The sequence below is a fragment of the Pristis pectinata genome, chromosome 25, assembly GCF_009764475.1.
Source record: "Pristis pectinata isolate sPriPec2 chromosome 25, sPriPec2.1.pri, whole genome shotgun sequence".
Taxonomy (NCBI): Eukaryota; Metazoa; Chordata; class Chondrichthyes; order Rhinopristiformes; family Pristidae; genus Pristis; species Pristis pectinata.
The window spans coordinates 26,155,132-26,171,970 of NC_067429.1; the positions used below are offsets into that span (position 1 = coordinate 26,155,132).

At 45.4% G+C, this 16,839-nt stretch overlaps 1 protein-coding gene across 2 annotated transcripts in view; it reads right to left on the bottom strand.

Annotated features, from left to right (window-relative positions):
• fmnl1a (formin-like 1a) overlaps nt 1-16,839 on the bottom strand; it is a 184,060-nt gene that overhangs the window by 109,672 nt on the left and 57,549 nt on the right. The gene's annotated exons all lie outside the window — the stretch shown is intronic.

The following is a 16,839-nucleotide window of genomic DNA, read 5'->3' on the forward strand; positions in this document are numbered from 1 at the left end:
AACATTAGTTCCAGTGCGACCTTCCACAGGGAAACCCAACAACACTGGTCTGTGAACGCAGCATTTGAAGACCTTGCTTTCACAGCAGCTGCTGCCTCACAGAGAGAGAGAGAGACGCGGGTTCAATCCTGGGTTCGGGTGTTGTCTGCGTGGAGTTTGCGTGTTCTCCTTGTGACCGTGTGAGATTCCTCCGGGTGCTCCAATTTCCTTCCACATTCCAAAGACATGTGGGTTGGTAGGTTAATTGGTCACTACAAATTGCCTCCAAGTCTGTAGGTCAGGGTAGAATCTGAGGAGGAGTTAATGGTTGTGTATGGAGAACAGAACGGGGTTAGAGTGGGATTAGTGTAAATGGGTGATAAGTGTTTCGTACAGGCCTAAGGGCCTGATTCTACACTGTATTGACTGTGATTCTAAACAGTATTAGAATGATCTGCAATGCCTTATTAATGCCAAGAAACAACATGGTGTAATTACCAGATCAAGGTGTTTTTAAGGAAGGCCAGATGAATTTCCCTTGGTGTCCTGACCAACATTTGTCTCTTAAATTAATACTACACAAAAAAAAAATCAGGAGTTAATTTATTTCACTATGTGATCTTACTGTGCACAAATTATGTGGCAGGTTTCCAATATGACAGGGGTGATCAGATACCATTTTAAGTACTTCACGGTCTGTAGCCTTACGAAAGGCTGCAAGCGTTGAGAGTAGGAAGGGCAGCACGTTAACGCCAATTCTTTTTCTCTCCTCTCCTGGAAGAAGGTATAAGGGGGATGTCAGGGATAAGTCTTTTTTACACAGAGAGCGGTGGGTGCGTGGAACGCACTGCCGGCAGAGGTTGTGGGGGCAGATACATTAGGGACATTTAGGAGACTCTTAGATAGACACATGAATGATAGAAAAATAGGGGGTTATGTGGGAGGGAAGGTTTAGATAGACCTTACAGGATAAAATGTCGGCACAACATTGTGGGCCGAAGGGCCTGTATTGTGCTGTAGTGTTCTATGTTCATCCTTTTGGCCTTGATTTAAATGGCACCCTATATCCTGTGGAGCTGAAGCATGGGGGGAAGGGGTTGGATAGTCTGAGGTGAGGTTTAAAGGTCAGCACAACATTGTGGGCCGAAAGGCCTGTACTGTGCTGTAGTGTTCTATGTTCATCCATCTTCTCCTTCCTTATAAGCAGCAGCTTCCTTGCCTTAAGTGAATGCTCCATCCCATTCTGTTATTGTACTACTGAGACAATACAGGGACTGCGAGCTGCAGCTCCCTGTGGGAAGCACTATTCAGAAGGAAAAAGAGATCGTGGGAACCCACATATCACTCCCTCCACCCTGTTCTGCGAAACACAATGAACAAATAGCCAAAGGTAGGGCTGACACCACCTGGCGTTTCACAAACACTGCATTTTACGAGAATCACCTTCAGATCTCTTCAGGAATGAACCAGTTTTCTCACTTTTAAAAATAGCACTCATCGTCCAATGGTGTTAGTGCACCAAGCACTTCCTGTCACGCTGCAGACAGCAAGTGTACTCTGAGGGCTCAGTAATAAGGAAAAGATTCAATAAAAAGACCCTCTGTATAATTGGTGCACAACACATTCTGTAAGCATGGGCTGCTGCTCACTGAATATTTGTAATAATTCCCTGGAGATTAAAAATTATTTGAATCCTCATTTATCTGAAATATTTCTGCAGGCGCTGTTCCTCACCAGTAGGATCACACACTCTGATGTGGTTCACCTGACGAAGTTTAATGTTCCAAAAAGCTTATTTGAAAGGTGGCAGCATTTCAGAGAGACACAAATAATAACACAGGTCAAGGGTGTATGGTCAAGGGTAAAGGGTGAAACGTCAAGGGAATGGGATTATTAACTATACGCCCAACCAGAGGGGTTAATCAGAATAGGAGGGAAATCAGAGTGAGACCGGACAGAGATATGAAGGTGGGTGGAGGTTAAACCCCATACAGAGGAACAGGGGCTGGGGGGGGGGGGGGGGGTCAGTGTAGAAGTGGAAAGAGGAAGGAAAGATCCCGGCAGTACCAGACACCAAAAAGAAAGGCCTGGGAGATGATTGGCTCCCGGGTCACACACAACAGCACTGAATGAGGGGAGAGGCGTTCGGAGCAGAACTCGGCAGGGGAACAATTAAAATTACAAACTGATAGATTGTACATGAGTGGAATGAGAAATAGAGAACTAATTTTCATTCAGATAGCACCCTAAGTGTCTTAGGACAGCCAGAATATTTTACAATCACCAACATAATGTGGGAAATGCAGCAGTCAAACTGCAAAGAGCAGGGCTCTACAATCAGCCAGAATAATAATCAGAGCTCAGATCATCTACTGTAGTGACAACCTTAGAGAGCTGTGTATTGGTCAGGACAACTCGCCCTTGTAAAAGGTGTCACCTGATCCTCCCAGAGGGTCAAGAATGGCCTTGGTCTAAGGTCTCATCTAAAGGACGACAGCTCAGCAGTCCTTCTGTTGAAAATCACTTTGGAAGCCATCCAACAGAGAATTATTTGAATGATGCTGATAAAAAAAAAGGAAGAGGGAAAAAAATAGTTGGAGGCTTAACATGGCTTTAAATGAGAAGGTTCAGATTAGTTCAGTCTCTAAAGCATCTCACTGCCTGTTACCCTGAGACTGTTCACAATCCCACAAGGAAGTTCACTGTAATTAAAATTCTGTTAGTTATCCTCATAAGTGGGAACAAAATCATCATCATTTAATTATGGTGTAAAAACGTTCCCACGTGAGTTTGCTCGGCTTGCAGCTCTCAAACGTCCTGCTCAAGAGTCTTTGGGTTTAACACAATGCTGCCCGAATCTACACTGAAAGCAAACTCCAAGCTAGACACCCGCTACTGCCAATCTTTGGATGAGATGGTTCAGTGGTCAGTACTGCACATTTCAGCTACTGTCATTCTTACAGTCTCGAACCATAGTGGATAACAGTGAAGAGCAAGTTGACAACCCTTCACGAAGGATCTCAACCTCTACAAGTTTTCTTGTCCACCAACCAAAGGCATTGATCTTACAGTAGATGAGGAGAATGCAAAGATGCCAAGTTGGTGAGGTCTGCTTGAACTGTAGGCTATACTCGAGTAGTGGATTGACCCAATGTCCGCCCCTCATCACAACATGGGCCTCGTTCAACATGGCACAGTCCCATTTCTCTTGGCCAGAGAAGTGGTTTAGGGCCTTCCCAACAGAGTTTCTCTTCTGCCCCACGGTCAGTCACTCTAATGTCCCTGCAGTCCTGCCTGCCTCAGCTACTCACAGTGGTCACTGTTCCAACCGAGTGTGTTGTCACAAGGAAGCTCGTCGGCAGGACTGCCTGTAGAGAGCGAGTGTGCCTACCTCGTGCGCATGATTCCCTTACTGATTAGAAATACATCTTGGCCTTAAATATACCCAAGCACTCTGCTTCCACAGCGCTCTGTGGCAGGAAGTTCAAAAGAGTCACAACCCTCAGAGAAGAAATTCTTCTTCATCTCATTCTTAACTGGAGGTACCTTATTCTGAGACCATGCCCTCTGATTCCAGACCTTCCCAGAATCAGAAACATCCTCTCAGCATTTACCCTGTCTAGCCCCGTATTAATCATGTTTCAATAAGATTGCCTTTTATTCTTCTAAACTCCAATGAACATAGAAACATAGAACACTGCAGCACAGTACAGGCCCTTCGGCCCACAATGTTGTGCCGACATTTTATCCTGCTCTAAGATCTGTTAGAGTACCAACCTGTTTAACCTCTCCTTGTTAGGATCATCCAGGTAAACTTTCTTTGAAATGACCACAATTGCATATCTTTCCTTAAATAGGGGGACCAAAGTTGTTCAGATGTAGTCTCACTAGTGCCTTGTACAGCTGAAGTACAACTTCCTTATTTTGAGACCCCAACCCTTATGAAATAAAGGACCAATACTCCATTCGCCTTCCCTAGTACCTGCTGTCTTTCTGTGCTTTGTGAATACAGACCTCCATACCCTTTGTGCTGCAGCTTACTGTAGTCTTTTTCCATTTAAATAATACTGTTTTTAGTGCTTCATTCCAAAATGAACAACAACACTTTTTGCCACATAATACTTCACTTGCCAGGTTTTTGCCTACTCACTAAACCTATCAATGTCTCTCTCTGTAAATGGTCTGTATCCTCCTTGCTACTTGCCTTCCACCCATTTTTGTTTAGTCTGAAAATGTGGCTACTGTACATTCATCTCCTACCTCTAAGTCATCAGTCTTTATCCTGGAACAGTTGCAGCTCTAGCACCGACCCTTGTCCAACCCCACAGTTCACAGGTTGCTAACCTGAAAATCACACTCCTTATCCCTATTCACTGCTTCCTGCCTGTGAGCTCACCCTCTCTCATTGATGATATGTTACCTCCAATACCATGGGCTCTTCTCTTGTCACTCAACCTTTTGTGAGGCACCTTGTCAAAGGCCTTCTGGAAGTTCAAATACAAGAGCTGGTAAATGGGATTAGTCCGCTGGGTACTTAATGGTCGCTGTGGACATGATGGGCTGGAGTTCCATGATAATATATCAACTGATACCCCTCCATCCCTTCTGGTCTAGACTTGCTCAAAAAACTCTAATAAATGTGTCAGATGTGATTTCCCCTTCCTGAAGCCTACAATCAACTCTAGGAGGAACACAGGACACAGTGTAACTGTGCACAATCTAATGGGCTGCAGCACACCAGGAACCTCAGCAAACTCCAATGCATTCGACAGGGCAAGTAGAATTTAGAAAGCAATACAGTTTTATTCAATTGTTACCCTGTGTGTCGACCATCACACATGTTCAAGACAGGGGAGATCAGTCATTGAAGCACATGAGGATCTCCTGCGCTGTCTCGAACATTATTCTGTAGCAAGTTGCAATGTTGGTTCAAGTGAATGGAGGGCTCACAGAGCGACGACTTCTGTACAAGTTCCCCTCATCAATCACACATTTCATCACTGCCTTTCTCTGTATATTTGGAGGAAGCTTCCTTCTCAGCCCACAGAAGAGAAGCACATCTGCAAATCTGCGTATATTTCAGGCTGAGGCTCTCGGGGCCAGGAAGCTGTGCTAATGGTCGTTCTGCTTTCTGCTTCCGGTCTTCAGCAAGACAGCACTTCCCTCATCGCTGTTCAACATTCACCCTCGCCCACCACAAGCCCACGCACCGCCAAGCCTGCTGTAATCCCCAGCGCCATGACACAGTGACTGTGAATAAACTTCAGTTTAGTGGTTTTGAGCAGATGTTATCTCACCCCCAGAAACCCTCCATCACTTCCTGTGTACCATGAAGAATAACAGCACCACCACCACCTTCCTCCAACCCCTTCCCATCTCTCCACCCGCCTCTCTCTGTAACCGTCTCAAAGCTCATCTTCTAACCACATCACCACCCTTCAGCTCCACAGGATATAGGGTGCCATTTAAATCAAGGCCAAAAGGATGAACATAGAACACTACAGCACAGTACAGGCCCTTTGGCCCACAATATTGTGCCAACATTTTATCCTGCTCTAAAGTCTATCTAACCCTTCCCTCCCACATAGCCCCCTATTTTTCTATCATTCATGTGTCTATCTAAGAGTCTCTTAAATGTCCCTAATGTATCTGCCCCCACAACCTCTGCAGGCAGTGTGTTCCACACACCCACCACTCTCTGTGTAAAAAAATTTACCCCTGTCATCCCCCTTATATCTTCCTCCAATCACCTTAGAATTATGTCCCCTCGTGTTAACCATTGTCACACTGGGAAAAAGTCTCTGACTGTCCACTCGATCTATGCCTCTTATCATCTTGTACACCTCTATCAAGTCACCTCTCGTCCTCCTTCTCTCCAAAGAGAAAAGCCATAGCTCGATCAACCTATCCTCATTAGACATGCTCTCCAATTCAGGCAACATCCTGGTAAATCTCCTCTGCACCCTCTCTAAAGCTTAAAGTATGAAGTAAATTAGGACAGGAATGAAACCCATACCAAGAGAGAGACATTCTGCCCAAGACCGTAAGAAACTGCAGAGAGTTGTGGACACAGCTCAGCACATCACAGAAGCCAGCCTCCCCTCTACACTTCTCACTGCCTCAGTAAAGCAGCCAACATAATCAAAGACCCACCCTTGCTGGACATTCTCTCTTCTCCCCCACTCCCATCAGGCAGAAGATAGAAAAGTCTGAAAGCACATACCAACAGGCTCAAGGACAGATTCTATCCCACTGTTATAAGACTATTGAATGGATCTCTTATACGATAAGGTGGACTCTTGACCTCACAATCTACCTCGTCATGGCCTTGCACCTTATTGTCTGCCTGCACTGCACTCTTTCTGTAACTGTAACACTTTATCCTGCATTCTGTTATTGTTTTTCCCTTGTACAACCTCGATGTACTGATGTGATGAAATGATCTGTATGGATGGGATGCAAAGCAAAGTTTTACAGTGTACCTCAGGTCATGTGACAATAATAAACCAATTTAAGGTTTTTCCCACAGGTAGCTGTGTCAGGACGATACTACACAGCTGTGTAGGAGAATCTAAGCCAGTAGTGAATGTATTGCTGACAGCTTTGTTTGGAGGCCGATGGGGTTATCTGGACCAGGGAGAGAAAGACAGATTCTGAGATGTTAAAGTATGCTGTGAAGAGCAGTCATTGATGCAACAAAGTAAATGTGGCAGGAACCTTGCACGCAGAAAGCTCCTATAAACTGTCATGTGTTGGATCTTCTACTTCAAGTGTTGGTTGGGGAACAAGTATGGGCCAGGATACCAGGGAGATCGCCCCTGCCTCTCTGTGGGTGAGTGAGGCCTCAAGTTTAATGTCACACCCCAAAAGACAGTCCCTCCAACAACACTGTGTCCCTCAGTACTTCACTTGTGTTGACCTAGATTACCTGCTCAAGTCGCTGGGTGGAGTTTGAACCCAGACCCTGATTACATGGAGAACATGCACCCAACTGAGCCAGAGTTGAAAGTGTCTTCAAGGAAAAAATCCCTATCAGTGGCGACCATTTCGGAGTCTTTATAGAGTCGGCAATGTTACTACACCGAGGATATTCTCCGTTATTTTGACTGGTGCTTGCATAGTTCTCAATTCAACAGACTTGAACAGATTTTGCGGATGAGAACGTGGCCTCCATGAGGCGCTGTGGCCCAACATCATTGGCAGAAACACACACCACCTGTAATCCTGTGGCCCAGCACATCTTTCCCTCTAACCAGGGGAGCACTCTGGTTGAATGACATCACACTTCCCCTGAAGCCAACAGTATGCAGATGTCGATAAAGCTGAGTGTTGTAACAGAGAGAGGGAAGTAGGGTCAAGGGGGAAGGGAACGGGATGGCGGTGAAACCATTTTGATGTTGGCAAAGAGGAAGTGATGGAGGGTTTCTGAGCCAAGATAACATCTGCTCAAAACTGGCATTTCCTCACTGCCACGTCAGGGCACCGAGAATTGTGGCACCACGTGTACTTTCAGCAAGTGCCAATCAAAGCCAAGCAACCCCAGAAGGGGTCACGTCCAGTTGTGTGCTGTGATGGACAATTAACCAACCAAGAACATCCCCACCCTCATTGGCGGCAGGGCCCAAGGTATGTGTACTGAAGGACAAGGCTGAAGCCAGAGGTGTTGAGTGGATGAACCATCTTCGCTTCCGTCTGAGGTCCCCATCGTCACAGAAGCCAGATGTCAAGCAACAACTGAATGGACTGGATGGAACAAAGGTTACAGATTCAGACAATGTCCCAACTCTTGCAGCGTGGAACTAGCCGTACTAATTGTACACTGGCCTCTACCCAGGACTGTATCCAAAAAAAAAGCAGGACAACGCAAAGCTGTCTAATTACAGCCCCACCTGTCTACTCCCAATCATAGTGACAGAAGGCATCAGTCACTCTCACTCACCAATAACCTGATCACTGACGTACATTTGGGTAGCCCCTATATCACTCAGCTCCAGAGCTCGGTCCAAACAGACAAAAGAACTGGGTTCTGGGGATGAGGAGAGAGTTACTGGTCTTGACATTCTGGTAGCTTTGGAGCAATTGTGGCATCAAGCCTTTCTAATATGGGTGAAATAATTGAGGGAAAAATCTCTCCACCAGCTGGAAGGACAGGATAGTGGGCAACCAGGAACCCTACCGCTGCAGGTCCCTCTCCCAGGTCACACACCATTCTGATTTGGAAATACTTTGTACATTTGGAAATACCTTCATTGTTGCCGGGTCTAAATCCTGGAATTCCCTTCCCAACAGCACTGCAAGACCACCTTCACCAGAAGGACTGCAACAATTGAAGGCAGCAGTTCCCCAGCACCTTCTGAAGGGCAACGGGACAAATCCAGAAGGTTATAGAACCTGACAACAAATTGGTGTTTTCACAACTGAGGTAGACAGATTTTTACTAATGGATGTGGAAGTAACACAGATGAATGAAGCTACGGTTCAGGTTAGCAATGAGGCAATTTAATGACAGAGCAGAGGCTAAATAGTCCAACCTAGCACTGCTCCGATGTAACTTTGAAAGAGATATTTTCAAATATCTCCTCATTGTGAAGACTGGATTCAAGGTCCCACTGAACAGATCTTTCCCTGGAAAGACTTGTATTTCTTCTGAGAGAATTGCTTCTTACTGGTATAAGTCTCTATGGACACATTTAAACATCTGTTCTGTCACAAACCTAAAACATTGACTGTTTCTCTTTCCACAGATTCTGCTTGGCTTGCTGGATTTTAAGGGAGCAAGGAAGCCTGGAACCTGCCCAATTTTAGAGTGCATCACAGCCATTCCGTTCAATCTGCAGCTCGTGTCCACAAAAGTGCACATTTCAGCTAATTTATTGCATTTCAATAACCAGATTGCAATCTTTCTGCATTCCAACCAGCTTTGGGTTGAAATTCACCAGACCAGCTCAACAAAACAATATTCTCATCTTTTATCATACAGTGCCACTGCAAATAATTTCACTACAAAACTCTGGTTGATTTTTGCCCTCGAGTGTGTTGTTGTCAACAGCCGCTCCTTGCCACTATCCAGAAATAAGAACAAGTTCTAGAAATACTCAACAGGTCAGGCAGTGTCATTGGAGGGAGAAAGGGTTAATGTTTCAGGCCAATGACCTTTCATTAATGACTTCCCACCTTCAAACCACGCCATTTGTCTACCTGTGACAGTGGGGAAAGTCTCAGAGGGATGCAGTGGGCTACAGCATGAGCCGTCTGACATCAAAGCTGACAAATGTGCACTTTACTGAAGTTCAGGAGGGTCACAGTGACCTTTGCAGATGAATTATCAAGTGAGCCTTTGAGAAGGTAAGAAAGCTGGGTGCAGGGGTGCTGAGCTTATTTCCTAACACGTTTCTGACTGGAAGACCCATCCCGTCTCTCAGTTCCTCTCTGCAGTCTTCCCTTCCCTTGGTAAATCAGTTTCAGCTAATTTATTGCATTTCAATAACTAGATTGCAATCTTTCTGCATTCCAACCAGCCTTGGGCTGAAATTCCCCAGACCAGCTCAACAAAACGATATTCTCATCTTTTCTCATACAAGTGCCACTACAAATGAACGATTCCCTTTGGATTTAGTGCTAGAACACTGACATTTGAATTGATTTATTCCAGTTGTATTTATTATTTAATCCCCTTCACTTTTTTTTTGTCTGTGCATGGCAAGCACTAACCAGAGCACAGAGAGTTTAGATAATTACCCATCACCGATTGACAGGTGAAGTTCCACTAGGTCTCCAATGACTAGGACATCCAGCGATGGTTCCCTTCAGGCTGACTTGACCACTGAAGTGTACCACTGCTAATCAACATTTTCACTTTCTTGCTGTAAATCTGTATCCTTTGGAACCCTCAGCTCAACATCAATAAACCAGTCCAAGTGTCAGTCCAACCATGACAGAATGTGGACTCTCTGGAGGATGGGATTTCTAAATTCCTCCCACTGTTTGTGCAGCTCTCTGAATGATCCTGTTTTAATCCTTCTAACCAGGCACCATACACCACAGTGGGAAGAGCAGGAAGCTGGATTTGCATTGGGCTGGCTCTACTGAAAGCCACCCCTCTGTCCAACACTCCATCTTAACTGAGATATCTGCCAAGTCCTCAGCACTTTGCATTATCCCTTCTTGAGGGGGGTTGATAGGTTTTATTGCTTTTCCACTGACCTTAGAAATTCTCTAGGATGACCACACACCAAGAGCACGTTCCACAACTTCACCACTCCCCCATCCCACTTGCTTGAATAGATTTCTAAATCTCTGAAACCTTCCTACCCAGCTAATCAGCTGGTGTTACCCATTTATGGAAACAACCAGTTTAAATGTTGGTAGTTCCAATGCTTCTGCTAATCAAGAAATCTCACCCCTGTCAACCCATCCAAAGAGAGGGGTCCCTGAAGTGACAGATCAACCTTACTGGTGTAATTAGAGATCACTGAAGATGGTAACACAAGTAGATAAAGTGGTGAAGAAAGCACTAAGAAAACTTAGTTTTATTAGACAGGGTATAGAATATAAGAGTAAGGAGGTTGCGGTACAACTTAATGAAACAATGTTTAGACCACGGCTGGAATATTGTGTGCAGTTCTGGTCGCTACACTATAGGAGGGTGTGATCGCACTGGAGAAGGTGCAGAGGAGATTCACCAGGATGTCGTCCGAGATGGACTGTTGAGTTATGAGAAATGAGTTTACAAGCTGGCGTTGCTTTCCTTGGGGTGAAGGAGGCTGAGGGGGGTCCTGACAGGTGTACAAAATTATGAGGAGCATGCATGGGGTAAAGTGTAGGAGGTTACTTAAAACTAGAAGGCATAGATTTAGAAGCAAGAGGTTTAGCAGGGATCAGACAAGGAATTTTTTCACCCAGAGGGTGGCTGGAATCTGCCTGAGTGGTTGGTAGAGGTAGAGACTCTCACAACATTTAAAAAATATCCAGAGAAGCACTTGAATTTCCAAGGTGCAGAAGGCTACGGACCAAGTGCTGGGGTAAGTATGGATGGGTGTTTGATGGCTGGCATGGACATGGTGAGCTGAAGGGCCTGTTCCGGTACCATGTGACTCTAAGATCACCACATCAAGCTGTATACAAGACGGGTCTTGCTAAGATGAGCGATCTCATTTATCAGAGCAACATCAGAACGAAACCCCAACAAGATGTTTTTTCTCATCAAATAAACAATGTTTTGTCAGAACCAAAGATGCCCGGGCCTTGGCTGGAAACTTGAATCGTTGTGTGCGTGCTGCCCCAACACTGACAGCTCTCGTTTTAGTATTTTTCATCACTTCTGGCAAACCCAGCGAGGCCCAACTGTTATCTCAGTCTGTAAGTAACAAATAAATAAAGCAATCTCCAGCAGTTGTAGACTGGAAATGCCAAGTATAAATAGGAATCCTTACAAGGAGGCTGCCAAAAATAATAGACATTTCTCAGACGAACTGTTAGGACAGCTGCTTCGTCATTCAAAGTGAAACTGAAGTTTGTGTAAGAACACAAGAAACAGAAGTGGGAGGAGGCCATTTGGCTTCACACCTGCTCTGCTATGGTTGACCTTTCACCCCAATGCCACGTCCCTGCCTAAAAATCTATTAATCTGTCTTGAATATACCCGGTGACTGAGCTTCCCCAGTCTCCTGGATGGAGAATCCCAAAGATTCACCACCCTCGGGGGGAAGAAATTTATTTCTCAGCTCAGTCCTGAATGTCTGACCCCTTATTTTGAGTCTGTGACCCCCGGTTTTAGACACCCCAGCCAGCAGAACCATCATCATTTCATCTAAACTGTCAAACCCATTAAGCATTTTATATGTTACACCTCTCACCTTTAACTCTAGTCCGTCTGCTTAATCTCTTTGCATACGACAAAATCCCCATCTTAAATCAACCTGGTGAACATTTGTTGCACTCTCTCTATTGTAGAATATCCTTCTTTAAGGGAGATCAGACCTGTATGTAGTGTTCCAGATATAGTCTCACCAGGAGCAAGACATCTCTGCTCTACTAAGCAAATCCTCTTGCAATAAATGCCAATAAACTTTTTGCCTTCCTCACCGCTTGTTGGACCTGCATGTTAACTTTCACCAATTTGTGTACAAGGACATCAAGGTTCCTCTGAACACCTTTCAGTCTGAAGTAACTTTTGACCTTATGACACGGACTTGCTGACGTTTCTCTGAGTCTCAGGTAATGACAGCAGGTCTCCCCTTAGGTGTGGTTGCAAGGGAGATGAGTTGGACCGCATGTGACACCCTCCAAACAGTCCAAGAAAAAGCAACATGAGGACATGGGTGTGAGCATACTTGTGCATTGTGCCATAGTAAGGACATGGGTGGATATCTATCCAAAAGCTGGCAAATGCAAGTTCCTGAGCATGCCCCTATGCCCACCATGAAGCCAACAACCATTGTTACACAGGCCAGTCCAGTGTCACAGCAACAGGCTACTCCTAGTTTAATCGGTTGTAGTTTTCAGACAAACTGCTCAATAAACATCAATACATGTGGATAAACAGTGTCTAAGGCAACTTTTATTTCAAGTTTCCTGCAATCAAACCGGTCAATGTGCCCGATCTTTCAAAGTGGCAGTGTGCTTCACTGATGCACTGACAGACACGACCCAACACTTTGCTGTTCACTCTCAATGAAATAAGGAGCAAACACTCAGTTGGTTCAGAAGAATATGTGATTCAATGGCAACCCCCGATCATCCATTTCATCTTCTCCCTGCCTCCCCCCCACAATATTCATTCTATTTGCTGCCCTTTTGCCTGCTGGCAGCACCGACAGTCACAACCTCCCTGCACTGTGCTGCTCAGTGCAGGGTGCTGTGATCGACCGCCCTGGTGCTCTCGGTGACAGTGGTCCCAGTGCCGCGCTGGGAGATCCATGGCATTGGAGCCCCACCATGTTTCCAGCGAGCCATGCCATCCTTCCTGCCCCTGATTCCCTCTCATCCCCAATTTCCACCCACCTCATGTTTCCCCTTATCGCCATGGCAGCCTTGACACTCCCAGTGTGGCTCTGACCTGCTCCCCAGCAGGCAGATGTTAGCTGTGGGTGCAAGTGTGCTTCATCACTTCTAGATAGGAGAAAACTGCCATCATTTCTTAAAGGATGTCCCAATTTTACAATTATTGTTTGCAAGACCACGACTAGGTGTTAGTGCAATACACCACACCCACTTAGTGCTCAAATAATGAGCGAAACCAATTCCTAAGGGGGATAACGATTCCTAAATCATTACTCACAATTTCTCGTCAGGGAGAACATGGCGTGGATTCTCCAAAAGTAGAAAGCATGCTGTGGGGGTTGTATAACACGGTTCCTCTGTCTAAAGAGCTGCAACACCCTCCAGGTAAATACTAACAGAGTTACAAGATGGAAGAAAGTCAATCAGACCTTCACCGGCTATAACATCTATATCCGTGAGCTCAGCACTGATCTCATCTGAAGCCAGTGCCTTTACCTTCTCATATTATGAACTTCAGTCCAAGTGTTAATCAGCTTCACTGGAGAGAGAAACTTGCTCACATCAATTCTCTTTCAGCAGATCCTACCAAACCCACACCCGGCCTCAGCACCACCAAGTCCTCCAACACCCAGCAGCCCCTGTCTAAACTCATGGCCAATTACCTTCAGCTGCGTTGTCTGTGACCTTCCTTCCATCCCAGTAAGAAGACTCACTGATGATTGCACAATGTTAAATTCCAATCCCAACACCTCACCAAATGAAGCAGCCCATGGCTGCGTGCTGATAGGGGGCAAATAACATCTGTGCCACATATATGCCAGGTAATGCCCCTTTGTAACAAAATACTGTCCAACCATTTATACTTGACATTCAATGGCATGACCACTCCAAGCTTCCACCATCAGGTACTCAAGGGGACCAGCCACTTAAATATTATGGTTGCAAGAGCAAATCAGAGGCCGGGTACCCTGTGGCAAATGACTGACCTCCTGCCTCTCCAAAGTCTTTTGACCATTTACAAGGCACAAGCCAGGAGTGTGATGGATTCTTCTCCCCTTGCCTGGATGAATGCATTTCTAATAACACTCAGAAAGCTTACCACATCCTGAACAATTTAGTGCACTTAACTGGGAGTGCGTTTGCCAGTTAAGTGGGTGAAATTGTACCTGCAGTGTGTACCATCCACAAACTGCACTGCAGCTACCAACCAGGGCTAATTCAACAGCACCTCCCAAACCCACAACCTCTTTACCCAAGCAGTACAAAGGAAGATAGAGTATAGCAACACTTATAGGTTTCCCTTCAAGTCACGTACCATCCTGACTTTGAAGTACATCACTGTTCCTTCATCACCATCTGCCCTTGTTAGTGACTTCCACATCACATCAATTAATTTTTAAAAATTAAAATTTTATTTGGTGTAGTGTTTGGAATTGACCTTGCACTTCTCAGCAGAGCCCTGGTGAGTCTCAGACAGTTGCTAACTTAAGGCTGAAAAATCCAACCTGTCCTCAGAACTCTGTGGTCTCCAAGGGATTCTCACCTCTCTCCTTACATCTTGGTGAGAAAGCTTGGTTTATTTTTCCATTTGCAGCTTATTAAAGCACAGTTAACGCTTTATCTGCCACGATTGTTATTTTAAGTATCAGAAACTGAATAGCTAATGACTTCTAAACTGACCTACTTAGGCAAACATGTACCAGTTAATGCCCAAAACCAAGCTTCCTGGAATAAATTTTCACTGTCTGACCTGCCTATTATTAGACAATGCTCAGGATGATGTACAACTGGGAATACAATACTGTCTGAAGGTTGTGGATGAATCTGTTTGCTTTCAAGCAGAGCTACCAAAGCTGATATCTGAGAGGTACTGCAAGCCATCCCACGCACAGAAAATCACAACCTTTCCCTTAGGAGCGTAGAAAGAAGGAGCAAGAGTAGGCTGTTCAGCCCTACGTCTGCTCTGCCATTCACCTAATCTATTCACCTCAATACCACTTTCCCACTCACTCCCCATGCCCCAAGTGCCTTGTGTCCTGAAATCTTAATCTTTCTCCCTCTTAAGTATATTCACCAACTTCTGTTGTAGAGAATTGCACAGGTTCACCATCCTCAAAGTGACAAAATATCTCACCTCAATCCGAAATACCCTACCCGAGGGTGTAACCTCTGGTTCTATCATAGAATCATAGAACGGTACAGCACAATACGGGCCCTTTGGCCCACAATGTTGTACCGACCTTTAAACCTCACCTAAGCCTATCTAACCCCTTCCTCCCACATATCCCTCTATTTTAAATTCCTCCATATGCTAATCTAGCAATCTCTTGAATTTGACCAATGTACCTGCCTCCACCACCGCTCCAGGCAGCGCATTCCATGCCCCAACCACTCTCTGGGTAAAAAACCTCCCTCTGATATCTCCCTTGAACCTCCCACCCATTACTTTAAAACCATGCCCTCTCATATTCAGCATTGGTGCCCTGGGGAAGAGGCACTGGCTGTCTACTCTATCTATTCCTCTTAATATTTTGTATACTTCTTTCATGTCTCCTCTTATCCTCCTTCTCTCCAAACAGTAAAACCCTAGCTCCCTTAGTCTCTCCTCATAATCCATACTCTCTAAACCAGGCAGCATCCTGGTAAATCTCCTCTGCACCCTTTCCAACGCTTCCACATCCTTCCTATAATGAGGTGACCAGATTCTCTAGACCCCAAGCCAGGTGAAACACGCCCCCACATATCCAACCTGTGTAGGCCCCCCCCCCCTCAGAATTTTATGTGTTTTTCTCTTTTTCCTAAAGTCTGGTGAATGAACGAATAGTCGACGCAATCTCTCCTCATACAAGAGTCCACGATCTTAGGGACCAGTCTGGTGATCCTTGCCACACTCCTGCAATGGGATGGACTTCTTTTCTTAAGTAAGGAGACCAACACTGCACACAATACTCCAGGCATGGTCTCACCTGAAGTGAGACATCCTTTCTCCTGTATTTAATTGTCTTCACTGACCAGTGGCCCCCTGGTCCTGGAGAACTCCAAACCTGCAGAGGTTCAGCACAAGGTTTCTGCGGCCCATACAAAGGATGAGGGTGTCAGTGCAGATCTTCCCTTGTTGCATTGCTTGTTCCAGCGTGGCCCCAGTGCAGCCTTACGCAGAGAGTCCAGCTCCGAGTGCTTTGACGTGACCCACACAGGGAGCTGGCTGCACTCACAGAATGGCTTTGACAACCGGAGAAGCCCTCCCCTTCCCAAGGCTCTATGGCTACCAATGCTCTCAGTGTACTCAAGCCCACTGAACGCTGGCAAATATCCTTGACACTCACACAAATTCACTAATAAGATATCTTTATTAGTCACATGTACATCAAAACACACAGTGAAATGCATCTTTTTGTGTAGAGTGTTCTGGGGGCAGCCCACAAGTGTCTCCATGCTTCTGGCGCCAACATAGCATGCCCACAACTTCCTAACCCGTATGTCTTTGGAATGTGGGAGGAAACCCACGCAGACATGGGGAGAACGTACAAACTCCTTACAGACAGCAGCTGGAATTGAACCCAGGTCGCTGGCGCTGTAAAGCGTTACGCTAACCGCTACACTACCGTGCCTGCCCTTAGGGCCTTATAAGAAATAAAGAGTATTGTTATAAAGCTTTTTTGTCATCTAAAACATCAACATAAAGATGAACTCTTGATCTCTCAAATCTGCCTCATCACAGCCCTTGCACTTTATTTGTCTACCTGCACTACATTTTCTCTGTAACTGTAACAATATATTCTGCATTGTTTTTTTTTCTTTTGTACTACCTCAATGTACTTATATGGAATGATGGCCGGCAAAGCTTTTCACTGTATC